The sequence below is a fragment of the Girardinichthys multiradiatus genome, chromosome 7 (genome assembly GCF_021462225.1).
Source record: "Girardinichthys multiradiatus isolate DD_20200921_A chromosome 7, DD_fGirMul_XY1, whole genome shotgun sequence".
NCBI lineage: Eukaryota > Metazoa > Chordata > Actinopteri > Cyprinodontiformes > Goodeidae > Girardinichthys > Girardinichthys multiradiatus.
Window position 1 is genome coordinate 10,691,109 of NC_061800.1, and position 13,827 is coordinate 10,704,935.

Consider the following 13,827-nt stretch of genomic DNA (forward strand, 5'->3'; position numbering starts at 1 on the left):
AACTTAGTGATGCTGAAAAATGTAAACCGAGTCAGTTTCCTTCAATTCCCAACTTCCATACCAAAGAGTGTTGTTGTCAGTGCCAAGTGTTAGCACTTAGGTATGATGCGTTCACTAAATCAACAAAGATCAGTGCAATTTTTACTGGTTGGTCACTGGTCATAGCTGATCAGGTTGAGATGCAGATTATTTTTTTTTATGTATGAGGAAGTCTGATATTTCCAAGGCATCAGTGTGTTCCACTTTATGTCCAAGTATTGTTTAAACCCCTGGCTAAGGACAATTGTAAATACAGCAAGTAATGACACCTCGTTCACCTGATAGGAGGTCACTAAAATTAATCGTTGTTGTGTAAGTTTGCCAAATCTTCATTCAGTTTCCGATACCTGGAAAATGTTTTAGGAAAAACCTGTGCTGATTTGCAGAGACTGCATCCTTCCCACTCAAGAAAGAGAAGTTTAGCTTTTTTAGCAAAACATAAATGTGCAAAACTGCAGTACCTTTCAGTTTAGGGCCTCAAGTAAAACCATTTGTAGCTGGACTGATAAAATAATAAAATGCAGAAGACCAAACACTGAAAATCCCCCCTGCATGATGAGTGACAGTAAGTGCTTACATGCCTCCTGGCTTTACAGTACCGATAGAAAGGGTTGACAAGTTGAATGCATTAGACTCCACCTGTAAACGCAGCATGCAGGCTGGACGAAAAACACTGCATCGCAGCAAGACCAGCCATCCCAACAGCTGATCGAACCCAATGACAGTTTTCCATTAACACACCACACCATCAATATGGTTATAATGAGCATAAACATTTCAAGAAAACAATGAAGCATGAAGATAAAACTTGACTTACTGCTGTGCAGCACCACCTCAGGTCTGATGGTTTCTGTGGAAACAAACAGAGAGGTTCTACTTATTCAACCATTCTTTGTTGAAGCTGTCATAGCATCCTAATGAAACAAATGTGCATTGTGAGATTTGTTCAGCTTTTAGCCATGACATCATCTCCTCCCTCCCAGTCCCTGAAGCAACATACTGGCTCTGTGGATGTTAATGTGCATGTGCAGGACTCCAAGCTGATGGAGGAGGTGAGTCGCTAATAAAACAGCAGTACAATTTATTGCATCCTGAGGGTGAGCACAGATGCGCACACTGAGCACCAGCTGGGCAGCGTTGACCTTTCTAAATAAGAATGGTGCAAGAGAAACTCACAACAGAAGCAGTAAAAGTGCAGGGAGGAACAACAAATTATCTGTCAAAGCTGGTGGAAAAAAAGCCAGCTTCATCTTTATGATCTCTCTGACAGTATGGTTGAATCATTGAACTAATTAGAATCCCACCAATGATTGTTTTAGACCTCAAACTGAATATCTGAAATGGCATGACACACTATAGTAGAAATAGTAATATTATATGTATGTCACATATGTAACAATATATAATTATTATCATCTGTATTCTATATCTGCCTGGTGGGGAGCCATATGATGAATTCCAGATGATCCCCCAAAAGTTCTTATGACAGGTTATTTGGTGATGAAAGGAAACTCTATTCTGATTGGTTTTTAGTATTTCACATTAAAGCAGCAAAAGAATGAGGGGATAGAGACTGGTCCTGCTGTCCTGGCAGTGTGAACATGGCCCTAGGGCACATAGAGACAATTAAACTTTACACAGCAGAGTTTTAATTATTTACTCACAGACAGTACAGATCTTCTACGGAAGAAGATACGCCTGCATGTTACTAATGTACATCATGTTATGGAGCACGTGTCAGTTAAATCGGATTTTGTTAAAATGAGATAAATGAAAGTTACAACATTTATTGGTTTAGTGACTGAAGAGTCTCAATGTGAGTGAACAGAACAGAATACATTCATTTCTTGTGAGGACCCTTAGAAACATATTTGCTTGATTAAATTGTATAATTCAATTTGAAGTATAAAAAAAAGCCCAATGAGTTTGTCATCAGCCATATTCACAGTAGGTTGTGTAAAACTGAACCTTGATGAGATAATGACTGTGTAAGTGAGATCATTTCCTGGTTCTTGTTAAATGAGGAAAGTGTAAGAAAACAGTTTTAAAGACCTTAAAAGTAGCAGATGACAATTAAAGTGCTGCCTCTGAGTAGAGAGTGACTGTCTGTTGTTTAATGTTCAGCCAAGTGAAGAGTACAGGGTGTTAGTGCCAGAGCCGGCCATATGGCAGAAACCATCTCGAGCCAAAGCAGTCCAGACTGGAATGAAGCAGACCAGTTTTCCAGCAGCTTCTCCCTGCATGAGGACAGCGCCAGTAGGCTGTCACAGGTTGGGACTGGACACTGTTGAGATGACTGACATGTGCTCTTCAAGTGGAACCACTGATGATTTGCTGGTCTTTTTCAGCTCACTCTTTTTAATTGTCCAATTGTTTCTGGACATTGATTTTAAAAAATATGATCCGGAAGGAGAAAATTAAAATTAAATAAGTTTCTACTTTATACTTTGCATTTTTATGTCCTGACAAAAAATGGTTGAGTTTTCAAAGGCATGTATTTCTCATTTTAAGGGAATGTCAACATAAAACTAAATGTCTGGAAAATAGCAAAGGCATTCAAAGCAGCACAGGGGACAGAAATACACCACAGTTCCAGTTCAAAACGTTCCAAGACTTTGTCAACAGAAAGGTGAAACCACCTGTCACACAGTCCATGTCTAACATCCCTTAATCTGTCGCTGTTGTCTGAAATTATGTCGGCTGCACCCTCTGCAATTTGTGCTGCCTGCTTTTATATATGAACAGTATTAGAGAGCATGCACGGTGTTTTGTTTATCTACGAGTGGCTTTTCCTGTACAATCTTCGTTTTTTTACCCTTTACAATGATGCTGAGTGTGAAAGTCAGACTGTGTTGGCTGCTGCACCTCCATGTCTGTGTCATGGGACCTATTCAGAGCACTGTCGTTACATATCTCCAGTCAGCTTTTGGTTCTAGAAACAGTTGACTAGAGAGCAGCTGAAACACTAGCCCCAGACTGTTAAGATGTTTGAATGTATAAAACATTAGTTCACACAATTATCTGGATCGTCAAAGAAATATGTTGGGAGCTGAATTATTGAAGAAAGGACAACCATAAGTGCTAATGTTAGCCTAATATTTAATCAAACTACACTGCATCAAAACATTATTGGTAGGAGCAAGACAAGAGCTTATTGAAAAGTGTAGATGTATTTAAATTAAATATTTGCTAACAAACATAAGGCTGTGCTGGGAAAACTCCTGTATTAATGACCTATTAATGCAAACCCACTCAAGTGTTGAATCTATAGTCATCACTAACAAGCTGCTGCACTTACCTTTATTATACAATGTCCTTGTTTCCAAAAACATATTTAGATTGTTTCACAGCTTTGATACAGCTGTGAAAAACGGCTATTCTTTAGTCCCTTATATTGGACTCTCTAGTGCACTGGTGACTTTTCAATCAGTAGATGTGGCCAAACTACTGCAGTGTGTATTTCTAAACTTGTTCTTCAGTTTATCTTAGGCATCGTTCTAGGATAGTTTTGTTTGCTTGGAGTCATGTTGAGAGACTACAAAGATCTGATTAGGAGACCTCATTTTACGGCTGGGTACCGAATTCGGTACTTTTACAGGTACTTCCGTTGGCACTACCTAATCCCAATTGACTTAAAATCAAATGGTTCCTTGTTTTGATACCTAAACACATCATTATGACACTGAGGGAGTGGAAGAATGGGTGATTTTCCATGCCGGACATAGACACAGCATTGGACGCGCAAGAGCGTAATTTTGTTAATAGCCGCCGCTACAGTCAAAGCAAGCATGGCTGATAGAAAACGCTAGAATGTATGGCTCCACTTTTCAAAATGCAGTGGAGATTGCACTTGCTGTAATATTTGAGACACAAAGTGCAAGGCCAGCAGCAGGAATCCTTCTAATCTGAGGAAGCACCTAGTGAAGCACAAGATTTGAAGAGAGCACAATTTTCAACAGCCTCAGATCTACGGCTACAACTCTAGCATTCTACACAGTTAGCACGCAGCATCAGTGAGCGGCTTGTCATCAGCAACATGGGAGAAGAAATGTTTGAAACAACTGAGATGTTACAATACACACAGCTGGATGTTGTTTGGATATATTCATTAAAGTTTATATATTGAGAAATAAATATATTAAATTTAAACATTTTGAGATTAAACAAATTAACATCTATTACCACATAAACACACAAAAGTACTGAAAACTGGTACCGTTGAGTATCAATATCAATTTCCAGGTACTGGGTATCGGTGCTGTATCAGTTCAAATGTGAAAGGTACCCATCCCTACCCCATCTGTGTCTTAATCAGCCTGTTTGCAAAAACCTTGTATGAGAATGGTGCAGGTCTTAGATCTGTAAAGGATAGGAGAAGGGGTGTATCTTGGTCTTTAGGGAGGTAAAGCGTCCTCATGAGCTGTGAAAACATTCCTTCTCAGAACTTTCGTCTTCTCAAAACTAATTAGGGTATAAAGGTGGGCAGCATAAAGGTAATGCTGTTTGAGATATCTGCAGCATGTACATCATCATCAGAAAAAACAGTACTGTTGTAAGCAAACAGGAGATCCATCACTAACTGGTTTATGCCTAAGTATACACACCTGCTGCCTTTTGCACAGTGACCCCATTGAACAGGAAGGGGGAGACTACATCTCCATGGTGCACACCCATGTTAAGAGTAGATGAAGAGGTTTAGAAATGGAATATTGTCAACACTATGGAACCACAAAATGATGATGACCTCAAAGTTAGTCACAAAATGTTAGTCAACCAAAACTGCAAGCGAATGAGATAGTGAAGGAGCATGACTAGCACAAGCGACAACTGCAGCAACTAAATTTAGCAAACAACAAAGGAAGAGTCAGTTTGTTTTTGTGTGATCTCTTTAGATTCTATGGCACAGATGCAGATCAAAAACACATGATGTGGAAGATTTTCTGCACTTACTGGTGTCCGCACCAATTGGCCACACTATATATCTATGCAACCATTTGAAATGTAAACACAGAGATCTTAGAGCAACTAATACATAAAGTGACTGGAATTTATGAAGGATATTTCCCTAAATTATGCCTTTCAGTAGCTCCGTGAGCTAAAATCTGTCTGGTAAAAATCTTGAGTTATTTATCATACATGATGCATGACAATCATTGATGATCTTGTTTTAGCTATTTAGAATTTATTTTTTCTTTATAAATTTTAATGTATTTTTATTTACTTTCAGTTCAGTTTTTTGTTAGTTTTCAAAAAGGTAAACAATTTTTTTTTATTTCTGTTTTCTTTTTAACAATATAATAAATTTCAATACATACAGTACTTTTTTAAAGGGTAGACTGAATAAGAAGATATCAGGGAAAAAATGTGTTTCAGGCAATTCATTGTTCTTTAAGAAAAATGTATTGCACTTCAATTCAATGAATATTAATTTTAAATAATCAGGATTATATATATTTTTTTGTAAAATCAAACAAGATAAAATATTTTAGCATAGGGGATTGCTGCAATATATTAGAGTCAATGACTCAATCTAATCCACTGCGCCTCCTTCGATTGTTAACAGTTATAGCCTGAAACTCTATTATAATATGGATATAACTGGACTATATGTAGCTGAATTTCAATGTTTGTGTTTTTGGTTGATGTGATTATATAATTTTGCTTTTTTTATGATTGATGGTTGTCTTGTAAATTGGCACTACATTAATAAACTGAGCTAAACTTTAATTGTAGTTTAAACCAACCAAACACATATGACCAGAATATTATTTAGTTTAATTATAAGCATGCTACTTATTAGCATTCAATGGAATGATCACGATTTCTTTACAATGTGGAATGGGTACTGAGGCATTTTTGAGTGCTTGAAATTTAAGCACCGGTTTAAATTGCTAAAATGAAATAAAGACACAGAATAACCTATGAAATCCCCCTTTAACACACATTCAGATTTGTAAACAGCAGTCAATATTGTATGGTTTTGTTATCCACTTATTCTATTTTCAGCTGTCTTGGAGTGTTTAGGAACAGAATGGATTTTAAATCCAACCAAAGTGATGATCCGACTCCCTCATAATTACTGGATTTAAACTGCAGCAGACAAATAAAGGAAACAACAAGCTTCCAATAGACAATCGTTTTTATAAATGATATACAGAGCTATGCATTTCCCTTCATGCTACAGGAGGAAGCCATAATAGAGTTGGACGTGTTTATCTGATTGAAAATAAATTGTTTAGCACACATGTTTACAGCTGAATACTGAGCACAAAGCGAGAAATCCAAGACAAACGTCCAGGTCTCCATAGAGAAACCCCCTATTCATCACACAGTACTGCTGTTACAATAGCTCTTGTCCCCCAAAACAAAAACACCTCCCCTAATTGTGTGTGTGTGTGTTGTCTCTTTATAACCCTGTGTTGCACTGATCAATCACAATGTGGAGCAGACTAAGTGAGGAGGGCGGCTGCTGAGGCTATGTACCCGCGTCACACCTATTGGCACCATCAGTGTTCCAGCGGGCCCTCAAATAAATCACTGGTAATGACACCAGGATGAAGAAAGAGGAGAAGGAGGAAGAACTGCACAGCTAAATATTCAGTTCAAACCTGATCAGGATACAACAGGTTTATAATAAGCAAAAAGAAAAAAGACAAAAACAAACAAAAGAGACCATGCATGGATGTCTATATACACACTGCGTTAGACAAAGAGATGAAGTTGCAACTAGAGATGCATCAGAATCTGTCATTTGTCAGCTTGATTGGCCATGACTGGTGACCAGCTGATCAGAAACTCAAAAATCAGATTTTGCTTCTGATCAGTGAATGCACCACAATAAGCGCTACCATGAAGTCAGAGGAAGCCCCACGATGTAAGAAGCTATTTAAAAGAAAGCTGCATTTTCTTCTCCGTCTCAGCACAAAGTTCAGAAGATAACGGCTGAACATAATACACCACAGATGATTTGTTTATAAACCTACGAGAGTTCAGCATCTGATAATCATGGAAGATGTAAAATAGCTAATATACGATACTAGGCGAGTTTAAAAGGTGAACTTCATAATCATTTTGTCTCCAATCTGACTGTAGATATGGGCAAGTGTAGTTGAGTAACTGTTTTTAAGACCTATGAAGATCACACATCTACCTTACGTAAATGAGATTTTTTTCTTGTCTTTCTCACTTTGATGAGTGACAGGAAGAATGGAATACTAACACACAAAGCAAATACAAACTAATTTAATGTTTCTGGATACTGTGATCAGCTGTAGCAAACACATCCAAAAAAAAACAATTTCTTTACATGTGAGCCCCACCCTGAATACATGCAGTCTAATAAAAGGCAGGCTTCGTCTCAAACTTTAAGTGGGACATTATGCTACCTCAATAAAAGATTCATTTGTTTTTGAACATTTAAAGCAGCGTACCTGAGCACTGCCATTAGCAAACTCCCCTGGTTGTCTGCTTACAGCCAGAACAAAGTTAAATTAGGTGTGACATCTTTCTTAACTCTTGGATCTGACTTTGGAGGTCAAAGTTAGCATTTTACATAGGAGAGACATCCTATTGAGTAAACCACTTGCTGTATTCCACAGACACAGCAGTAGATGGGGCAGAGAAATAACCCAGACCTTCCCATTTCCAGCAACATTTCCAGCTTCTCCCGGAAAATCAACTCTAAGGCCAACTGGGAGATCTAATGTCACAGTGAGTCCCTAGTTAACCCAGAAGTGTTGGCTGTCCTCAGTTAACCTTCAATGAAAACTGAAAGGAATCTTTAGAGATTTTTAAACCACCAATAAGAACATTGTGTTTTTTGGACATTTTCACAAAATTTGGCAAAACATCTGTTAAAGGAATTGGATGAAAAATTAAAATCTATTGTTCTGACAGGAGTTAAATACCAACATCTTTTTTAATTACAGATTATTTTTCTCACAATGATTCAATAGAGGAGGTTTCATCAGTATCCAAATCATAGCTCCCTCCTTTGTGCTGATCTGAAACTGAAAGCTATTCTCAGTAACAAACAGAGACCAGTTTTAAGCTTTTACTGTTGGAAAATGTGTGTGATCAAGGTTTTCCCAAAGAACAATGAGGACCGGCAGAGTCCATTATTTGATGTGATGTGCACAGAAGGGCTGGTTTGCTCTGTAAGTGGCAATCCAAACACTTGGCTGCACTCACTTTAGCTCTGATGCATGGGCTGGGAGGCTGCTTGGCTGCATTAAACCTCACTAAATCCAGCTGAAATCATGCCTTGTAGATGATTGACTAGTTAAGGTAACACATGAATGTCCAGCTGAATTACATATGACCTCGCATAGCAAAGTGCTGTCGTGAATACTTTAAGACAAAATCCATCCATCCATTGTCTATACCCACTTGTCCCGGCAGGGTTACAGGGGAAATGGATCCCATCTCCAGAGGTCATTGGGCTAGAGGCGGGGTACACCCTGGACAGGTCACCAGTCCATTACAGGGCAACTCGGAGACACACAAGACAAACAACCATGCATGCACACTCATAACCTAAGGGCGGTTTAGAGTGACCAATTGACCTAACAGTCATATTTCTGGACAGTGGGAGGAAGCCAGAGTACCCAGAGAGAACCCACACATGCAGGGGGAGAATGTACACACTCCATACAGAAAGACAGTTGTTGCAGTGTCTGTTTATAGCTTTATTACCTTGAGAGAAAAGGCCTAATTGTTATCTCAATAAACAGAGAACAAATGACATTGTTCTGTTCTTGCAGGCCCGGTTTAAGAGTTACAGTTGTTCTTGGGACATAGTATATGCAAAACTTTTTTCTTGTTTGATATTGAAGAATAACTGAGTGACTGGATTGAAACGTTAAGTGGACGTGGCTACTACCTGACATCGGTGCAGTAGGAGGGAACTATGCGGACTTCCCAGGAGTTCTGCACTAAAGTTTTTGTGAAATGTCCAGGCCAGACAGAGCTTTGCTCTTGTTTTCACCACCTTGAGTGAAAAAACTAATTTATCTAATCTTGTACAGGCCTTAAATCACCTCATACAGATGAATTAGTCTCCTGACAGCTAGTTTGTTATGCCTGCCGGCTTAAATTAGTCCGATACTGACCGTTTACATAAAACAGACATTATCAGCCTTGAATCCTTGCATTTCATCCATCATCATATAAGTTTGTGTACAGACATGCTCCAATCATTGAGCAGGTAGGTGAGGTATAAAACTCTTTCAGCAGGTCAGTGTGCCCTGTCGCACAGCAAAAATGGTTTGATGGTTTGGGGGGGGGGGAATACACAAAAATGGGTTTGAGGTGATGATTTTGGTTTACATATAAACTGTGGACATGAAAAAAGAGGTCCCATCTGCAGGACTTACATGATCTTCTAAAGACCGCCTGTGTCAAACACTATAGCTGACGTTTAGAGGCCTAATGAAGTCACTTCCCTAATGAATTGCTGTTGTAGTTGAAAAAGTGGGTCCCTACTCAGTACTATAATGTAATGGCTGACATGTTCCCAGATTCATGCACAGAATCCCGCCCACAGAACTTCTGAAAGAGCTGTGCTTCTACTTCTGCTTTTCTTCCTGTGTTCACCTGCCACTGAGCAGGCACACTGATTCCTATTTGTCCAAGAGTTATATAAAGAGTATAAATAAATATTAGGAAGTAAAAAGTCAGCATTATAACATTTAAGACATTGTACTAAAGAGATGCTTCAGTTCTTTTGAAGTGAGTTATCTCACACCTCAGCTGAAGTAGGTAGCTCTCGCTGTGATTTAAGCTTAGTTGCTCCCAGATGCTAACGCTAATCCAAGCAGAACCAAGACCAAAATTAATTTCTACCAAACAAATCCAGGTTCAAAACAGTTTTAAGGGGGCTCGTGTAAATGCCATTTCATTATATTTTAAGCTGTCGTCAGCTTAACAAATTTTTTTTTTTTATCTTCACAAAGTTATCACTGGGTACTAGGGGTGAAACCCTATATTCGGCTCAGAAAAAGACAAGATATTTTAGAACTATTTTTTTGTTTTATTCTTTGTTTTTCAAGAAGCATTCAAGCTGAGCTTTAGCTAATTTTCAACAAGAGTGGGAAAAAATTTAAGTCTCTAGATGTGTGAAACGGGTAAAGCCATATCCTAAATGGTGGCAAGAGGTGGTTTGGTAAAATGTTGACTAAGGTGGGCTGAATACAAACACACTTTTGATATTTTTATTAAATTATCACAAATTCATTCTTCATAATAAAATTATTACTATAGTTTTCTAGATCCTGCACAGTCCAAGACAAAAATTCTAATTGCTATGCAGTGAAGCTTGAGGTTGGAACATGACAAATTGTGAAAAAGCTCAAGGGATATCAATACTTTTGCAAGACACTCTTCTTTCATTTCCATTAGGAGACTCAGATGGCTTAAACCTCACTGTACACATCACATTTTCTCTTCTTCACTCTTTTCATTAACACGCTCCTCACGTCTTCATCTGGACAGACTTAGATGAAAGGAGTGGATGCATGTGAAGGAAACTGGGATGCAGTTAAGGGAATTGGGATGCCCCGCATGATGTGTTGAGTTCAGGGCTCTGTGGGGGTCAGACCATCTGCTGCTTTTTTTATCCTAGTTTTATGACTCCAGCTTTATTTTTGGCCCATGGTATTAGTGCAGAATGAATCTGCAGTCATGAAAGAGATGACTGACAGAAATAAAAACATCTAAAGTGCCTTAATCTTAAACTCAGGGCTGTGTATAGTCTGTGAGGGTGGAGCAATTCTTAGGCTCGCTCTTATATTGTGTTAAATTATAATTTGTCAAGTGTGGGAGAATGTGTTGCTGCTGCCTCATGTTCACTGCAGGCTGCAGCTCTGACTTTAATCATGTCCAATTACAGCATGGTCTCACAAGCCCACATACATAAATCATATGGACGAGTAAAGAAAAATATCTGCTTTTGATGCTCAAAGCTCAAATTGAATTCTGAAATAAGTCAACGTGCACTTATTACTTTACATGAGACACAGCTGATTATCCCTGTGAGCTCAAATGGAAATATTCCTGAATGAGAACAAAGAGATTGCTGCTCCATCACTTCCACCACTCCCACGCACACTGCATGGCAGTCCCATAGGACATCCACAGAGACTCCCTCCAATAAAGAGGATTATAGATTTTGCCCTGTGCACCCAAGTGTTTCCAATAAAATAACGGGCTTCCTCCTGCATAACTCATTAAAATTTAAACCATCCCCCCCTTTCAGCTGAATATCACTGCACCGCTCAGCACACATTACAGCCTTTGCATGGAAAAATAACCCTGCCGTGTTGAAAGCCTGTGTGCATGCGAATGTATGTATGTGTGTTTGACAAAATTAGAAAAAGATAAGAGAAAGTGCAAGAGAAAATGTGTTTTTATCCTGAGAGGCCCTGCGGGTTCAATGGTTGGTTAAAGATTTCTCACAAATGTACACACACACAAAGAAACATGGAGACAATCCTAAAAAAGGAGGAAGCAGTGAGAAAAATGTAAAATGTTTCTTTCCAAGCTGGTGGCTGATGAAGGAAACACATTTATGTAGAAGCATGACCTTAAAGGAACTATACATTAAATTATTTTTGTCTGGTTAAGAAAATTTTTTACAGGATGTATTATGAACTAAAAGATGCATTTTGATAACAATCGACTAATTGATTGCGCAATGGAGCGAAATCATGCTTTTTTTAGTAGGAATAAGCAGTGAACTGGGGACAACACAAGACGACTGTTCTCTGCCAATGACACAATGAGCGGCGGAGCCGAAGCACGAGGGAATGTAGCGATACCTCCACTGCCTAAAAAATAATTTATCCGAGATGTAACCATTTTTATGTCAAAGAAAACGAAGTCCCTCGATGAAGCCTTGTTTCTCCCGGAGGACCGTGCACGAGCTTGTGGCGCGTATTTAGTCTTGTGCATGTCGACTGGGAGGAGACCAGGAAGGAGAGGAGGAGGGTTTTTTGTGGGGAAAAACGGTTGGGGGCGGGGCTTACACCTCAAAATATACTGTTCTTCTCACTCATGGTTTGAATTTGTGCAGGATTACGGATAGTTCCTTTAACAGAAGAGCTACGTTTATTTTGTTAGGTCATCAGTCAGACTACTAAAGATTTAAACATATCAAAACCAGAATTTAATCTGAAATCAAAACCGTACTCCTGGAAAATCAGTTTTTATTTCATTTCCAATATGGTTTTATTTCATGCATGAAAAGGATGATGCAAAACTGGTATTATCGTTTCACTGGGATACTTTCTCCAAGGAGAAATGCTCCAAGAAATGGAGAAATATTGACTGGTGACCGGCCTGTTCAAAACTCAAACATCCAAACCTTTCCTGATCACCACACTAAGAGTTTAACAGCTCACGCTGACAAGAACACTCTTTAGAGTGGAAGTTGTTACTGAGGGAAGTAGAATCAAAAATAGCTATATTACTTACAGTGCTGTAAGAAGCCATTTTAAAGGAAAGATGTTCTTTAACAAGTCGACATGTGTCTGATAGTCAGTCCAGCAGTGGGAGAGCAAAATAGTGAGAATTTCAGCACATAACATGAAGGCTTGAAAGAATAAAGCAAAGTTGTTCTGTTTTATCCTTCGAGCTTTCAGGCTCTGTCTATTGTGAAACATGCTGGATTTGTAAATGTTGGAACCATTTTTAAAAATCTACAAGTTCAGAGAATCTACATTCTCTAGGGTATACACATGAGAACTGCAGTTAAAAACAGTCAACATCAGTGTCATCCTGAGCTATGTTGTGTAAAAGCAAATTTCACACACAGCACACATGCCTAAAATTAAGTGTAGATATGGTGTTTTTGGGATTAAAAGGATAAAAAGCAATAGAACAGCAATATAATAAGAACGATGACTATCTGTGTGTGTGTCTTTATATTCTGAGGGAAAACATTTCTTTAATGAATGCTGAGATTGTTGTCACACAAGAATGAAGTTATGCTGGTGTGATGTTTTATTCTCACCAGCATCATGTCGGCATCCATGAAGTTTGAGTATTTAGGAGCTTCATGACCTCACAGAGGCTTGCTAGCCTGCACAGAGGTAAACCGTTTAATTTTACATCATTCTAATGAATAATTTATATTAAAGATCATTGTTTTGTCTTTATAGACAGTGATTCAAGTTTCAAATGTGACATTAAGGATCATTCATCATTGATGTAGACATCACCATTATACATCATACCCAAGAGTCCACGCCTCTTTCACTCAAAATAAACGTTTAACATGATTAAGGTAGAAAAATGCCACAAATCTTTCTTTTTTAATGATTGATCAATAACTCAACAGCACAAACAAAACTTAAGGAAGGTACAGGAGTACACAACATGAGCAATAGTACCACTCTGTTGTTGCTTAGCAACCTTATAACACACATATGTAGGATGGAGTAACGATAGAGTAACTGTGACTTAGAAAACCTCCAGTCTTCCTCATTTTCTTTGTTTTCTGATCTCTTCTTTGCTGCCTGTTAGGCTGGAATTAGACACTGCTCAAAAAAATAAAGGGAACACTCAAATAACACATCCTAGAGCTGAATGAATGACATATTCTCATTGAATACTTTGTTCTGCACAAACTTGAATGTGCTGACAACAAAATCACACAAAAATAGTCAATGGAAATCAAATTTATTAACCAATGGAGGCCTGGGTTTGGAGTCACACACAAAATCAAAGTGGACAAACACACTACCGTCTGATCCAACTTTGATGTAATGTCCTTAAAACAAGTCAAAATGA

General features: G+C 38.4%; 1 protein-coding gene across 10 annotated transcripts in view; it reads right to left on the minus strand.

Moving 5' to 3' along the window:
- enox1 (ecto-NOX disulfide-thiol exchanger 1) overlaps positions 1-13,827 on the minus strand; it is a 153,437-nt gene that overhangs the window by 97,460 nt on the left and 42,150 nt on the right. For 8 of the 10 annotated variants that reach the window (XM_047370811.1, XM_047370816.1, XM_047370808.1 and 5 more), the window contains exon 2: positions 857-889. The exons of the other annotated variants lie outside the window; for them this stretch is intronic. The gene's annotated coding sequence lies outside the window, so the exon portion shown is untranslated. The remainder of the gene's footprint in view (positions 1-856; positions 890-13,827) is intronic. 10 annotated transcript variants of the gene reach the window in all.